This window comes from Neopsephotus bourkii, unplaced genomic scaffold, assembly GCF_033783945.1.
Source record: "Neopsephotus bourkii isolate Nb327-2 ecotype Australia unplaced genomic scaffold, CSIRO-AGI_Nbou_v1 NB_1638, whole genome shotgun sequence".
Lineage (NCBI taxonomy): Eukaryota > Metazoa > Chordata > Aves > Psittaciformes > Psittacidae > Neopsephotus > Neopsephotus bourkii.
Genome location: NW_026902113.1, coordinates 2,023,905 through 2,038,869, shown reverse-complemented (window position 1 = coordinate 2,038,869; position 14,965 = coordinate 2,023,905). Strand labels below are relative to the sequence as shown.

General features: G+C 37.6%; 1 protein-coding gene across 11 annotated transcripts in view; it reads right to left on the bottom strand.

Moving 5' to 3' along the window:
- CNTN5 (contactin 5) overlaps positions 1-14,965 on the bottom strand; it is a 637,852-nt gene that overhangs the window by 67,310 nt on the left and 555,577 nt on the right. The window lies entirely within an intron of this gene.

Here is a 14,965-nt window from a genome sequence, read left to right as displayed (position 1 = left end):
ATGGCATCACTATACAGTGTAGCATAGGAATTACATAGCTCTGCTTTATTGTAGCTCAGCTTTTATTTTTTCCTTGAGTCTTGTATGATTGCAGCTCCACTACGTCTCTAGGTAAGTAACCCCACTGAAGCATACTCGTGAGAAATGTTCTTCAATCGTTTACTTTAGGAGTTTCAGATTTTGGTTTTGTTTACACAGTATTAATCCTAAAGATCACGAAGCTACATAGAAGTGAAAATTAACACATTTTTTCTGTTCTAAAATGACAACCCCCTGAATTTATTATATGTTAAACCTGCAGCCCTGGAAGACAGTTAAACAATCGTTGCTCCTTTCTGACAGAGAACTACAATCCTAAAAGGAACATGGCAACTCTTACAGGGCATTTAAGCCAAGCCCTGCTTGCAAATGTTGTACATCCTTTCTCAGGCTGGGTAGTGGTTCTGCCTCTCTCAAAGTACTTGGGAGATGTAGGTTGGAAGCCGTTTGGCAGGCATGGACACTGAAAGACCTCTTTCTGTTAGAGAAAGAGGCTTAACTAAGTAGATGGATGGCTCTTCCCCAGTGATGGATGGATTTTTAAGACATACCTCTCCAGAGAGGGCTTTCTATATGCTAATGTAGTGACTGCTAGCACTCCTTCTGCTGGCAGTCCCCTATTGAGTCTATGATCAGAAATCATGGAGGGTATAATGCTGTTGTTTACTCTTGAGAAGTATTTAACCAAGAGTAAGATGCTTTGATCATCCTGATTAACAAGCTTGGGCATTTCAGCAGCCAAAAAAAGGAATTTCCTTTCTAGGCTAGACATGTTAAAATGCGAAGATGTTACCTTTGATTTAAACCAGGAGTGATTTACCAGAGGCTTAAGATTAAATAATGTGCCAAACTAAATCACTAATATGAGACTGCATTTTTTTTTTTCCCCTGGAAAAAGAAAAATACTTCCATTCTCTAACTCTGTGAAAAAATGGTGCTTTATTATCTGAGGTTTATAAACATTGTGGTGGAGAAAACAGAATTTCATTGCAGTGAAAAATGTACTTCCATTCACTTCAGATGTGAAACCACTCACTGCTTTCAGCAGAGAGACAGAAAAAATAGTAGCTTTGAAAGTGAATGGGGCAGAGGAAGGACATGTCAGCTCTCAAATTCCCTAGTGGAATCTGATGATGTATCTCCCATCTTGCCCTAAACAAATATGTATCAGTACTTCAGTCATATTATTTTTCTAAAAATAATTTCATAGGAAACATAGTTGCATTGAGAAAATGCCTCTGTATCAGAGTTCTGAAGTACTGGCATTTTTTTTCCAACAAACAAGAAAGGATGAAATTTTGTTATAATATGTCACACCTTCCAACAAACAATCTGCTTTAGGAACTGACAGGAATGTAAGTCCTTTCTTTCCTTTCTGTGCAAGTTTTGTTTTCCTATCAATATGCTCTTTGATCAATGCTCTGAGGACACCGTATCATTAGTATGACAATATCCTTTGCAGAACAGTAATAGTTTTCATCAATACACTGTCAGCATCAGACAAATGAAAGGACATCCCTACAGTGTTTACAAATTATAAAAGCTTATACACAGCATAAGTCCTGATATAAAACTGTTTTTCATTCTGAGCTCGGAGGAAAAGAAAGTCAGATGCATATGGAAGATTATCTAATGAATCTTATACATATTATCAGCTACATTTCTATTTTGCTAAAAGCTCTTGCTATCCATGAGGAAAAGAGTAATCTCTCAATCAAAGGATTTGCAAACACATTTGCTGGTGAATTATTTGGCTCAGAAATGAATACTTTCCCTAAAATGCCTCACATTCATCTGTTCTCCTTTTTTTTTTGTGTGTGTGTGTGTTTGGGAAAAAAGCCAGAGGCTGGTTATGATGGAAACTGAAATGCTTTATTTATTCGCATAACACTTGCTGCACACAGCAGGAACATAGACTTCTCCTCCTTCCTGCCAATATCTCTCAGTCACAGAGAGACCACCTGCATCGTATGCCTGCATATTTTAATAAGAAAATACCATAGTAAAAGGGTTTTTAGCTTCATAAACAAAAGGTAAGCAAAGAGACAAGAAAAGGGGTTGGGATAGAATTAGGGATAATTGAAGAAAAAATCCTGCAGTTTTGATTTATTAGAAATTGAGGGAAAGATGATGACAGATGAATGGCTAGAGAAAGGATAGAGTGAGTCACCAAGGTGATAGTTTGGAGATTACCGTATTTAAGAAAAACTCATTATAATCACATATAGAGATAGGTGTTGTCCATCCAAGGACTCTGAGAAAATAGGCGCATCAGTTTAGTGTCTCTGCAGAAAAGTGTCTCTAGTAGCATGGAGAAATAGAGATGAATGCTACTGCGTTGGAGTCAATAAGCATGCTGGCTTAAGATCACTAGCAAAAAAGATTTCAGCAGGAATTATTAGGAAAGAGCAATCGAGTTAGGACAGGAAATTGATATGGGCTAAAATTAAACATAACTAAAGTACATGGAACAACACTAAATTGTTATAACAATTAATAAGAAGAAACATTTTCTAGAGGAAATGAATTCAGATTTGATCTTCCATGGGTTTTGAGCATGGTTTTGATGCTGAAATTCACATGCCTGGTTAAAAGGTTTCACACAAATTTAAGATGGTTAAGAAAGAGGTTGAAAAGAAGAGAAAAAATAATTTTTTGAAGAGAAATTGTTCTTTGTACTATTATCTTTTTTTTCTTAATGTCCAGGATGCAACAAAAAATTTGATGAAATAATCAGTTCATTGACACAGCAAGATCAGCATATCAAACAGGAAGGCTTTGATGGCACTGAACACCAGACTATAGAGAAGCACTGATTCTGGCTCTGTACTAACAGTACCATGGAACAAAGGTAAATGCAATCTCAGTATATATCAGATAACAACCTGCAGCAATTTTAATTATGAAGGAATTAATTCATAAGGTGCTGAGGAACCATAATGTAAGATATAAGACAATTTTGATTAAAACTTTTTACTTCTCCTATAAACCCATACTACCTGCTCATATAGAAATAGCTATAAGGTATCCAAGACGGCTGCATTAGGCTGACAAATGTGACACAAGACCTGTGAGAGGACCTAACCACTTGCAGCTGAGGCACAGATGTTTGCAGCAGGTGTTAAGTGTGACACTCTGAACCCTAGATGTGAGCAAGGATGGCACTGTAGGACTCTCAAAGGGTGGCAGGAGTTTGTGTGGGTAGTTGACTCAAGCCCATAGTGCAATGTTAGAGGCAGTCTAAAGAATTATGGGATATAAAGTCTGCTAATGATGGTGGTGATGAGCATCAAGTGTGTTGCTGGTCTTTGAAAACCTCCCAGAAATCAATTAACCATAAGCTTCACTGAATGCTTTATGCCCATGAAGCTATTGTTAAAACCCACAACAGATTAATAATAAAAAAAAGTACACTGAAAACGAATTTGAATTTGAAAGTGTATCAGATATCTGTGTGTATTATATTTTGGAAATTCTTATTAATGGTATTTCTATAATGCTCTTTTTGTTAATGACAGCATAACCCAGTAAACTAGGTTGAGAATTCTTACCAAGCCATAGAAGCATGAATAAGAGTGTAAATTTTCTTCTTTAAGGCTTGAGGATTGGATTTAGAATGACATTGGAAGGCTGCAAAATACTTAGTAATTATTGTTTTCACCTGATATTTCCAAGTATTTATTTTCATTATAAAAATATTCGCAATCTACTCAAGGCTATTGTTCAGGAGTAACACTTAAAATTGGAAACATTCTTAAAACATTTGTTTAAATAAAAATGCTTTAGCTCACAAAGATCAGTCATATCATCAGTTTTGTTCTTCTTTTACCATCGAATTACATACCAGGGAGAGTAGTTCCCTGACAAAGAATGTGCTGTTTTATCTGAAAGGATTATACTCATAGAATCATAGAATCATAGAATAATTAGGGTTGGAAAGGACCTTAAGATCATCAAGTTTATCTAGGTATTCCTGCTCCGGCAGGGGGATTGGACTAGATGATCTTTTGAGGTCCCTTCCAATCTCTAACCTACTGTGATACTGTGATACTGTGAAGTTCCAACCCCCCTGCCATGGGGAGGGACACCCCACACTAAACCATCTCACCCAAGGCCTCTTCCAACCTGGTCTTGAACACTGCCAGGGACGGAGCATTCACAACCTCCATGGGCAACCCATTCCAGTGCCTCACCACCCTTACAGGAAAGAATGTTTTATTATGGGATGGTGATGTGAACAGAAAGGTGTTGTCTGAGACCAAGTGCTTTGATGCTGTTTGGAAGTCGGAAATTCCTTCTCTTAATCAGTGTTGACTGAGAGGTAAGAAAAAGTGCTGATGAACATGAACATTAAACTGAATCAGAATGGAAGCTCCCTGTAAATGAGAATGATAAAATTCAGGTTCCTTTGAACTCTATGTGATTCAAAGAAGAAGACTGATTAGAATAGGATGGTTAGGAGCTATTCATATGTGGATTTTGTCAGGATTTTAAAGAGGAATGTCCCTTATTTTACAATATTTTGGTCAAAAAGAAGAAAGTTTTTCCTTCTGCTGTTTTATGCACAGAAAGCTTGTGAGAGTGACCACAGTCTTCGGCTTCATTTTGAGTGGAAGCATACATTGTTTTGATATAACAAAAAGAGATTTATTCTGCCTGCCTTATTGTTGTGATTATTTTCCCTTTTCTTAATTCTTGAAGATAAATGAAAAATATTAGTAGTCCAGATACTTTCACTGCTCTACTGTCTTATAGACAAAATATTAATTCATAAATTTCTGGTCCCACCCACCATAGGTCTCAGATAATATTTACAGACAGCAGAAGACTTACTACTTTAGTATGTAGATAGTGGAAACTCTCATCTCTCCTTATCATCAGGGACAATTTTACCTTGACCCACCAGGGCAAGGTTGTGCATTTGTTCTCCCTATCACATGTAAAATCAGTGAACAAAGACTTCTATCAAGATACAGATAATGAGAAGGGGAAACTTAATTTTCAGTCTGTTGCATAGCGGATTCTCACAAATAAATATCTTGATGCTGTGGCTAGAAATGGTTTAAAACTGCTGCAGTGGACCTTAGAGTCTTGATGCTGAAGGAGCTGAGCAGTTAAGGCAGGAAGTGTTAACAATTGCTACACAACCTTCAGCATCTTACTGAAGTCTTGGAGCAGAGGCAGTTACACAGTGTCTGGAACTTAATAAAAATGAATACCAGGCAACTTACACCGGAAGCTCTTTAAATAGCAATTATAGAGTAAAAATACCCCAAAAGTAAATCGTGTAGCCATTTTTTGGTGGGGAGGAAGAATTAGTAGTCAGTAGTTTGATGAAGCAATACATGCATTTATTTTTCTCAGTTGTCTATTTATTTATTTATTTATTTTTACGTTATCTTTCATACTACAGTACATTGTTATAGGACTTTAATAAATAGAGCAATCAGGGAAGCACTGGGGTTAGTTAAAAGCTTTCCAAACTTTAACACCTAGTAAATGGGTAAAAGAAAAGTATAACTTATTGAAGTGATTAGAAATTTTTGCCTTGAAATTGTTTTGTGTGCATACTGGAAATAAAAGAACTTTAAAGATGCAAATTAGGAGAAGCTGCACTGACTCTTTTAGCCTGTGGCCCCTCACAGTGTTCCGATCTGAGCAATCTCTTCATTAAACATTAGCTTGGGTATGGGATTTCAGTATGCTTTAATGCAGGTTACAAAGAATCAGGACATGTATTTGTAAATAGTTGAAACCTTTATTTCTCCATGAATGGCTGTAGGCTCTCTCATTTTCCCTCGTTTTCCCTTGTTCCTCTATAATAGATGTACAAGCATCTAACTCATGAAGAAAATGGATATGAGTTATTGCTATAGTAAAAGCACTTTAGTAAGCAGGATGCTGTCCACTTCATATGCATATTTTATATTATCACCCTAGATAGAGTAATTTTATTTAAATATTGTTGACCTAATTAGAAACAAGGTTATGTTTGGCCATGTCCCTTGGCAAAGCATAAAATTATTTGGATTTTCTGCAAATTTTCTAACATTTATAATGGTGCAATTCTTATATGCATAGGAATATGCTAAGACTTATCATTAAAGTACTGCAAACTACTTTTCAGCTCTATTTAAGCTAATCTTTGCAAACTGTCTTAGGGCAGTCTTTTCTCAAGGGAGCTAAAACCGGGTCTCTCATTTTGTCCTTGTCATTTGCTGTGCAGTAACATTTGTGCATGAAAATACACTGCTCTCGCCGGTGAACAGGTGTACACATATGCAAATATAATTTCAAGTGGCTGACACTAAAAGTCAGTTTTTGCTAACAAATCTGGCTTCTGCCTTAAGCACAGGCAATAAGTATGATTTCTGCAGTGCTGCTGAGCAGTAAAGGCTGGACACTATTAATATGTCAGAATTAGCATGGTCGCTTGGAGTGCTGTTTAATCTGTATGAGTAGGCAGGTCATTATTGGTTTAAACGGTGCTTCATATTAATGCCTTTATTCAGACCAGTACATCAGCACATAGTTTGCTTTAAGGACTCTGCTAATAACATTAATGTCAGTGATGATACAAAGGTCCCAAAATTTAAATATCTGCTAAGGTCTTAAACTGAATCAGAGCCTAACTGCAATGGGACAGAGGATCAAATGAATAATCTATTACCTACAGAAATTAAACAAAAAAAAAAGACTTAAATTATTCTAAATTTTCTCTGGTACACTCAAGTAAGAGACATCAATTGCTACCTTTTGAAAATTTAGCATCACTTTATTAATTGTCACCTTGTCATTCTGCCCAGCTATTTTGATTCAAAATGTGCTTGGTCTTGTGTAAAGAAAAAAGCTAAGAGAGTTCCTCAGAAGATATTTCAGGGTAAGTAACCCAGAGAGTAGGAAAGACTATTTAAGATTTTTTCTGCTCTGCACTGTAGTCCAAAAGTACTTTTAAAAGCTTTTATAAAATCCATTTGTTTTAGGACAGTATATCTCTAAACATGCTGAAATTACACTGAAATTATGAAAATATTATTTTCTATTTTTACAATCTATATTATACTCCTGATCCATTTAAAATTAAAAATATTTTAATATAATAATATTTTAATAATTAAATTTGTTTCCTTTTTTTGTACACTATTTCAATGCCAGAAATATTCTCTAGGTTCCTGCTTTTCAAGAAAAAGTCTTTTATCACAGGGTTTTTTTTCCATGTTCCTAAGTGACAGTAATGAATTATTAACTTATTCTGTTTTCCTCAGAAGCTTTAGAAATAATAAAGTGCTTGTAGTACTTTGTAATTCCCTCAGAAAAAGAAAAATACATGGAAAAACTTTAGTTAGTTTAAGGTATTTCCATGTTTTACTTGCTAGCTAGAAAAGCAATATTAGTACTTGAAGGAAGACTTGATATTCAAGAGGTAAAGTTCAAATACACCAGGTGCTCAAGGGGGCAGAATTTTAGCTAGTTGTAAAATGACATGATTTCACAGAATCATAGAATAGTTAGGGTCCATTCTATGATTCTATGGGAATTTCTATTTTCCACAAAAAGGACCTTCAGATCACCTAGTTCCAACACTCCTGCCATGGCAGGGACACCTCACAGTAGACCAGGTTGCCCAAGGCCCTGTCCGACCTTGCCTTGAACACTGCCATGGATGAAGCTTTCACAGCTTCCTTATGTATCCAGTTTCATTGCCTCACTGGAACTCATTCAACTACATGGATCTATTTTTATTTTTACTAGGTTAAGACACAGCTCCAAATGGCCAAACTATGCTGTGCTTAAAGTGTTAACATGAACTTCAGCAGTATGAACAGCAGAAACTTTAATTTTATTGAAATGAGATTCTTGTAAATTTAAGACTGTTAATTAGATGCTTACATGGGAAGTTTTCATATGCTCAGGGCAACAGTTAAGGCATTTTTATTGTGAGCTCTGTAACAACGTCCAGTCAAATTGACTATAGCAACATTACTAGACTATTAACTGCAAGTGGTATTTTCATGTAACACAGCAATGAAATTCAATCTTACCCACCTACCTGTAAAATTACATTGCTAGAGGTACTGCTCTAATGTGAATAGAAGAGTTGTGTCGATGTAAACAACTCACCCCCAACACAAGAGGGACGTGGAGCTCTTGGAGTCCAGAGGAGGCCACAAAGATGATTAGAGGGCTAGAGCATCTCTCCTATTAAATCAGGCTGAGACATCTGGGCTTGTTCAGCCTGGAGAAGAGAAGGCTCAGGGGACACCTTAGAGCAGTTTCCAGTACCTAAAGGGGCCTACAAGAATACTGGAGAGGGACTTTTACAAGGACATATAGGGATAGAACAAGGGGGAATGATTTTAAATGTAAAGAGGGTAGATTTAAATTAGATACAAGGAAGAAGTTCTTTACTGTGAGAGTGGTGAGAGACTGGAACAGGTTGCCCAGAGAAGCTGGGTTGGATGGGGCTTGGAGCAACCTGGCCTAGTGGAAGGTGTCCCTACCCATAGCAGGGAGGTTGGAACTGGATGATCTTTAAGATCCCTTCCAATCCAAACCATTCTCTGATTCTAAGAAAAATTACTTCTGAAAATGGGAAAATAATAGTTTGATCATATGAGGTTTAGATTATTTTAGCTCTTGAAACAGAGATGTTTTCCTGAGATGTCTGTGGAATTGTCAGCATTGAGAAGCTTGTTAGACCGCATGCAACAAATATTGCATGGATTAGCATAGTGATAAAAATTATAGGGTAATATAATTCTCTGTGCTTTGTAGTAAGAGGTCCCTGCCAACTCTCTGCTTATTCAAATCAGAGATCATCATGCTGTGAGCAATAAGGGCATTCCTTACTTGTTTGTTCAGTTCTGAAATAATTCAGAGTTTACTCTTGGAAATTCCATCATTTCTTCTGTTATCTCCGCTGGCAGTTAGATCTATCAGGAAAGATCTAAATAATCTGTCACTACATCCAGAAAGAAAGGAAAGGATACAGCCAAAAAGCTGTCTCATGGCTACATTTTGTTTCTCAACTACTTTACACTTTGAAACAGGAGCTTTTAAGTGGATAAATCTGTGTGATAGAACAGACTTCACAAAAAATACGAGAAGTGAATGTGCACACCTGACAACCAACCTTCCCTCTCTAGTCCCATGGCACTGCTCTAATATAGCTGTGATAAAGTGACAGTAGCTGTAGATTTCTACGTTGTTTGCATCCAACACACTTCCTGACTGCATCCTCTATGAGTGGTGTGCTTAAGTGCCAGTAGTTCCTGAGAATACGTGGTTGCCTATTAAGACAAGCTGAGAATTCAGAAACCTGCATTATGAATAGCTGTGCTGTTTCTGCAACACATACAAAATTACCACAGGAACATTTGATCTGGAAGACAGACTTCCTAGAATGCTACCTTGTTTGTTATCATCGTCAATTTTCTCTTTGTTTCTCTTGTGATAGCAAAACCACATGTTAATGATCATACTGACAGGGTCTTGCAATCTTTGCACCTTTTTTTTCGGATGGGGATTTTAGAAAATATATCCAACTAAACTGTAAAGCTAACTAAGCTACATTAGCTTTCTGATATCTTGTGAAAGAGCCAGTGTGACCTGTGGATGCAGACATCTTGCATGATGGAGAGACAATCAGTTAAGTGGAGATGTAGTTTAAAAGCACTCAGCTCAAAAATATTTCTAGACTGTAGAAATTGTAAATGGGATTTTGACCATAACTAACTAGGATATTACTGACACCAGTTTTCAGGTCAGTTGAATCTACTTTGCAGTCTCAAAAAGAATCTGGTACCATGGATGGAATACTAGGTAAAACAATCTTTTTTATTCTAGTGTCACAAGATGAAATACAGTTTTCTAACTGGGAAAAGGCAGTTTAAAAGTCATATGCTCCCTCCAGAGAACTTCATTGCCACTAAGGGTGAAAAGGGTACAAAGTTTTTACTGACAGTCTATTGATTAGGGTTGTTTGAACCTTAAAAGCTTTAGTTTGCTTTGGAATACCTTGCACTTTAGCCACAGCTGAAAATATCTTGATTACAAGATGTAAGAACAGTTCAGTAGGAAGTGCTTCTTTTTAAAGCTGACATATCTATCTACATCTGTATCACTGTGCTTGAAAAAGAACAGATGGAATTACCCCAGTGACATCAGTTGTGTGAAATAGAGCAGCAGACACAACATAATAACGATACAAGGAAAAAAAAAAATCAGTGACACTATCTGTGCTACTCTGCCATCCTAAAGATGGTTCTTGTTTTAGACTGGCATGCTCCATCATGCACAATGATATGGTCACAGACGTCTTTGGGAAAAATACTATATGCAAAATGGGGTGCCCTCAGGCTCAGCCCATTCCTTTATGCACAAACCCTCCATGCACAGCCTCTACCCCATTTATCTCAGTGTCTGAATTGCTTTTGTGATGACAGCAAGTTGTGATAGGTACATGGTTCGGAGAGGACTATGGATCCAGCAAGAACCAGTGAGAAGCACCTGGGGAGAAGATCCAGTTCCTTATGCCATGATGCTGGATGACCGCATCATTTTGCAGATTTGTATTGCTCTTGTGTTGTGCTTGCTGCTGACAGCCACAAGCTCTCTGATGGGTTTATCATGGTATGTCTGAGTGTACATCATTACATCATGCAGGAGAGACCACATACTTGCAGATGATACAGATGACCAGTTGTGTATTGCTAATTTCAAGATATAAACTGTCATGGTTGCACTGCCACACTGCATTGCAGAGGATCCCACATTGGTCTAGAGGCAGCAGTGAATTGTTGTGTGGCGTTAGCTCTGTCATACCTTCAGACCTGTGGCACAGCAGCTGTGTAATCATTCCAAGGTCTCTGCTGCTGTAACTGTAATGGAAAACTCTAATGTAAAAAGCTGGGTCTATTTTCCTATTTGAGAGTCAAAGCAACACTAGGGAGTTCATGTAGTACACAACTCCAAGACTTCCTGGCTCTCTTCATATCAGCAGCCTCAATATATATGCATCTTCTCTCACCAACACTGAAACAAGAGCATAATACTTCTTAAATGACACAACCTTCCCCATTTTCCTAAATTCTATTTGCTTTGTTCAACCTTTTTTACCCTTATTCTTTCTTTCTTAAATCTCCTTTTCAGCATATGGCCTTCTTAACTGTTGCCTCACCTCTATTCTTCCCTAACCTTACCTACAAAGTGCATTATCAATGAGATTGGCGTGGAGCTAGGAACATAGAGTATAGAACACAGGATGAAAAAGTTACTATGTCACTTGGGATAAGCCACTGCCAGACATGCAGCTGTATCCTATATTTATACAGACATTAATCTGAAAAATCCATTTTATATGCTCCCTTCTCTGGATAGCGGAGTACTGAATCAAGAGAGACCTCTCTGCTAACTATATAAGCACATCTCACTTTTGCACACAGTATTTTCTATAGCTATTCAAAAGTACTTTGATCTCTTTAATGACTACTTGTATCCTACTAGACCAGGTGACTTCTTCCCAGGGACCTGGCAAGGCTAAGCTAGTATTTAAAGCCAGTACTGTGAACGTGTCCTTACAGCAGATAGTGACAGATGGCATCAGTTTTGCCTGTCATTTTGTAGTTCACTATGTAGGTATCTCTCCTTCTCTCTCTTCTGAGGTCTGAGAACAGACACAGTCAGGAATCACAGGCGATGAAAAGAAAGTGATTTTTCCTAGGGATAGAGAGGACTACATAGAGAGTTCTTGAAACCTGATGAAAGATTACTGAACTAAGAGCACACCTGAAGGGATGGATAAGCCTTCCAAGGACACAGTGATGGGAATAATCTGTTTATAGCTTCACTATTCTGTCTCCAAGTTTGCTTAATTTAAAAAATGTTCCTTGATGTTATTTCACTTCTAAGAAAACATAGCTCCTATGGTTCAAAGACTTTTGGTGCTTTAGAGGTGCTCACTTTGATTAGAAGTTGCAGACATATCCTCAAAACCATGGTTGCCTCATGCTCCTGTCACATTTTATATGGATTCCTGCTGAATGGAGATTACTTTGAAATTGGAACCTTTGCAGTGCTCTTATATAGTTTATTGGATATGATTATAACATTATTTATGAGCTGCACAGAAGTAGAAGACTGTAAAGAACATTAAAATGACATTTCTTTTAATTCAAGATTTCACACTTCCTTTCAGGGACAATCAGCAAAAGCAGATGATTTTATTTACTGCTTTTACTGAAAATGGAAAACTAAGCTGCCATTTAACAGCAGGGCTGTGGAAGGGAACATGGGAAGGACAGAGTCTGCTACAAGGATGAGGTAAAAACATTAGTTTGAGAATGGGTCGTAGTTTAGAACCTAATAAAATGGGGGGATTGGCCTAGGTAGGGTGTAACGTGATACCCAGAAATATCTGTATATTCAAGGTGTTGCTTGACAACTTCCAAGCTCACATGTGCACTTTTAATTAGCACTTCAGCCTCTGGACTTATCTTTACTGTGGAGATATTTTGTTTAGAACTTCAAATATCGAATCTAATGATATTCCTATTCTGATACAAACTGTTTGTGTGAATTGGGAGATAACTAGAGAAAATTAGCTCAGTTCGGTATCCTTTTATAATTCAGTAATATTACCTTTTTGTGTCTTAGCACTAATCTTCCACAGCTATCCCTCATACTCAGAAAAGGGGACTTTCAGTACTTAAAAGGTGATTATAAGAAAGATGGGTGAAGACTTTTTAATAGGGTCTGTAGTGATAGGACAAGGAGTAGTGGTTTTAAAAGAACAACGGGCAGATTCAGACTAGGTATAGGGAAGAAATTTTTTACAATGAGTATGCCGAAATACTGAAACGTTGCCCAGAAAGATGGTAAATGTGCCACCCCTGGAGACATTCAAGGTCAGGTCGCACAGGGCTCTGAGCACCCTGATCTACCTGAAGATAGAACCGCAGAATCATTTAGGTTGCAAAAGACGTTTAAGATCAAGTCCAAGAACAAACAATGGTTGGATGATGTCCCTGCTCATTGCTTGAGGGTTGGACTAGATGACCTTTAAAGGTCCCTTCCAATACAAACCGTTTTATGATCCTATGAAAATAGGACCAGTTAATGGAAAAAAAAGAAAACTGACTTAATTTATGATAAAAAGCTATGGGTTCTGTCTCATACAAAGGGAGACACAACAACCGCAGAATAAATGCTCAGCAATCTGAGTGTCGCTAGTTTTGTAATCCAAGCAGGAAGACACATTCTATGCCTGGAGTCTGAAGCTGAACAAATGGACAAACTTCCTCAGCAGTTGTTCAGCTGTGACACAAGCAGTAGATAAATCAGTTTGTTAATCAGTTGGTCTTACTGCCAAACATGAAGTAAGTATGTATTTGCAGTAATTATTGCAAAGGGGACATTAGTGATCACTATACCTGTGTGAAGAGTTTGGGACCTCTGAGTCATTTATGAAGAGTGGTCCATTGACTGTTCTTTCACTGACTCCCGTTTCTTCCTAATTGGGATTCGCATCTAAAAGCTTTTATTGGCCAGGCTCAAATTAGTTGTATTTATAATTTGTCTCTCCACATTTGGTATTTGTTTAATTAACGAAATAATGATTGTCTAAATTATTAAGCATGTCTTACCTCAAGGCTTGCTAACAGTTAAACAAATGAATTCATTAAGAAGGAGATTATTGCCAACCTTGCAAAGATATGCAAATACCAGTGAAATTTTCTTATTACTTTCCAAGCAATTTCTTGCAAGGACCAGGCACTATTGTGAGTTTGCACAAGGAGGACACCAGATGTTAGAAAAGAGTGGGGAAGGACAATTTGTGATGGAGAAGGTGACAGAGGTTCTTTTGCACCCTGTGCTTCCTCAGGAGGAATTCAAGCTGTCTTCTGAACTACTCTAAAATTTGTACACTATGATTCAGAGGTTACAATCAGGTTTCAAACTAAATAGAGCATCAATGACTAAGTAGTATTGAAATTATCAAAGAATAAAGTACTACAAACTGGAGCCCTTAAGCAATAATATAATAAATAAAAACCAGAGGGTGAGATGAAAGATTTGTGCTCCTATTTGACTATAAAGGAACCTTATTGCTGCAAGCTAATAACACATATTCTATAGTTATTTTAATCTCAAACTGAGAATGTTTATGTGGTCAATATTACACGTCATTAAAAAGGAAGCCCACAATTAACAAGAAAGGAAATGGTTTCAAATCAAGATATAGGTTTAATCCCATTAGACATTTTTCTTAACATAGAAAGGACATGGAACTGTTGGAACAACTCAAGAGAAGGGCCACGAGGATGACCAGGGGACGGGAGCACCTCCCATATGAAGGTAGGCTGAGAAAGTTGGGGTTGTTCAGCCTGGAGAAGAGAAGGCTGCATGGAGACCTCATAGCAGCCTTCCGGTATCTGAAGGGGGCCTGTAAGGATGCTGGGGAGACTCTCCATTAGGGACTGTAGAGACAGGACAAGGGGTAATGAGTTAAAACTTAAACAGGGGAAATTTAAATTGGCTCTAAGGAGGAAGTTCTTTACTGTGAGGGTGGTCATGCACTGGGACAGGTTGCCCAGAGAAGGGGTAAATGCTCCATCCCTGGCAGTGTTCAAGGCTCGGTTGTGCAGAGCCTTGGGCAACATGGTCTAGTGTGAGGCAGTCCTGCCCATGTGCAGAGAGTTGGAACTTGATGATCTCAGGGTCTTTTCCAACCCTAACTATTCAATGATTCTATGATACAGTGCTTGAAATCAGTCTCAGCTACACTTTAATTCTCACAGTTGTGTGATTTCTCAAGTTTTTATTTTTTCTTTATTATTTTTTTAGCTTATCTTTAATCCAATTCTAATTCTTTTCCCTTTAAAGATGGAATCATCTAACTCTAAGAATACTTCCAAAAGGCTAGCCT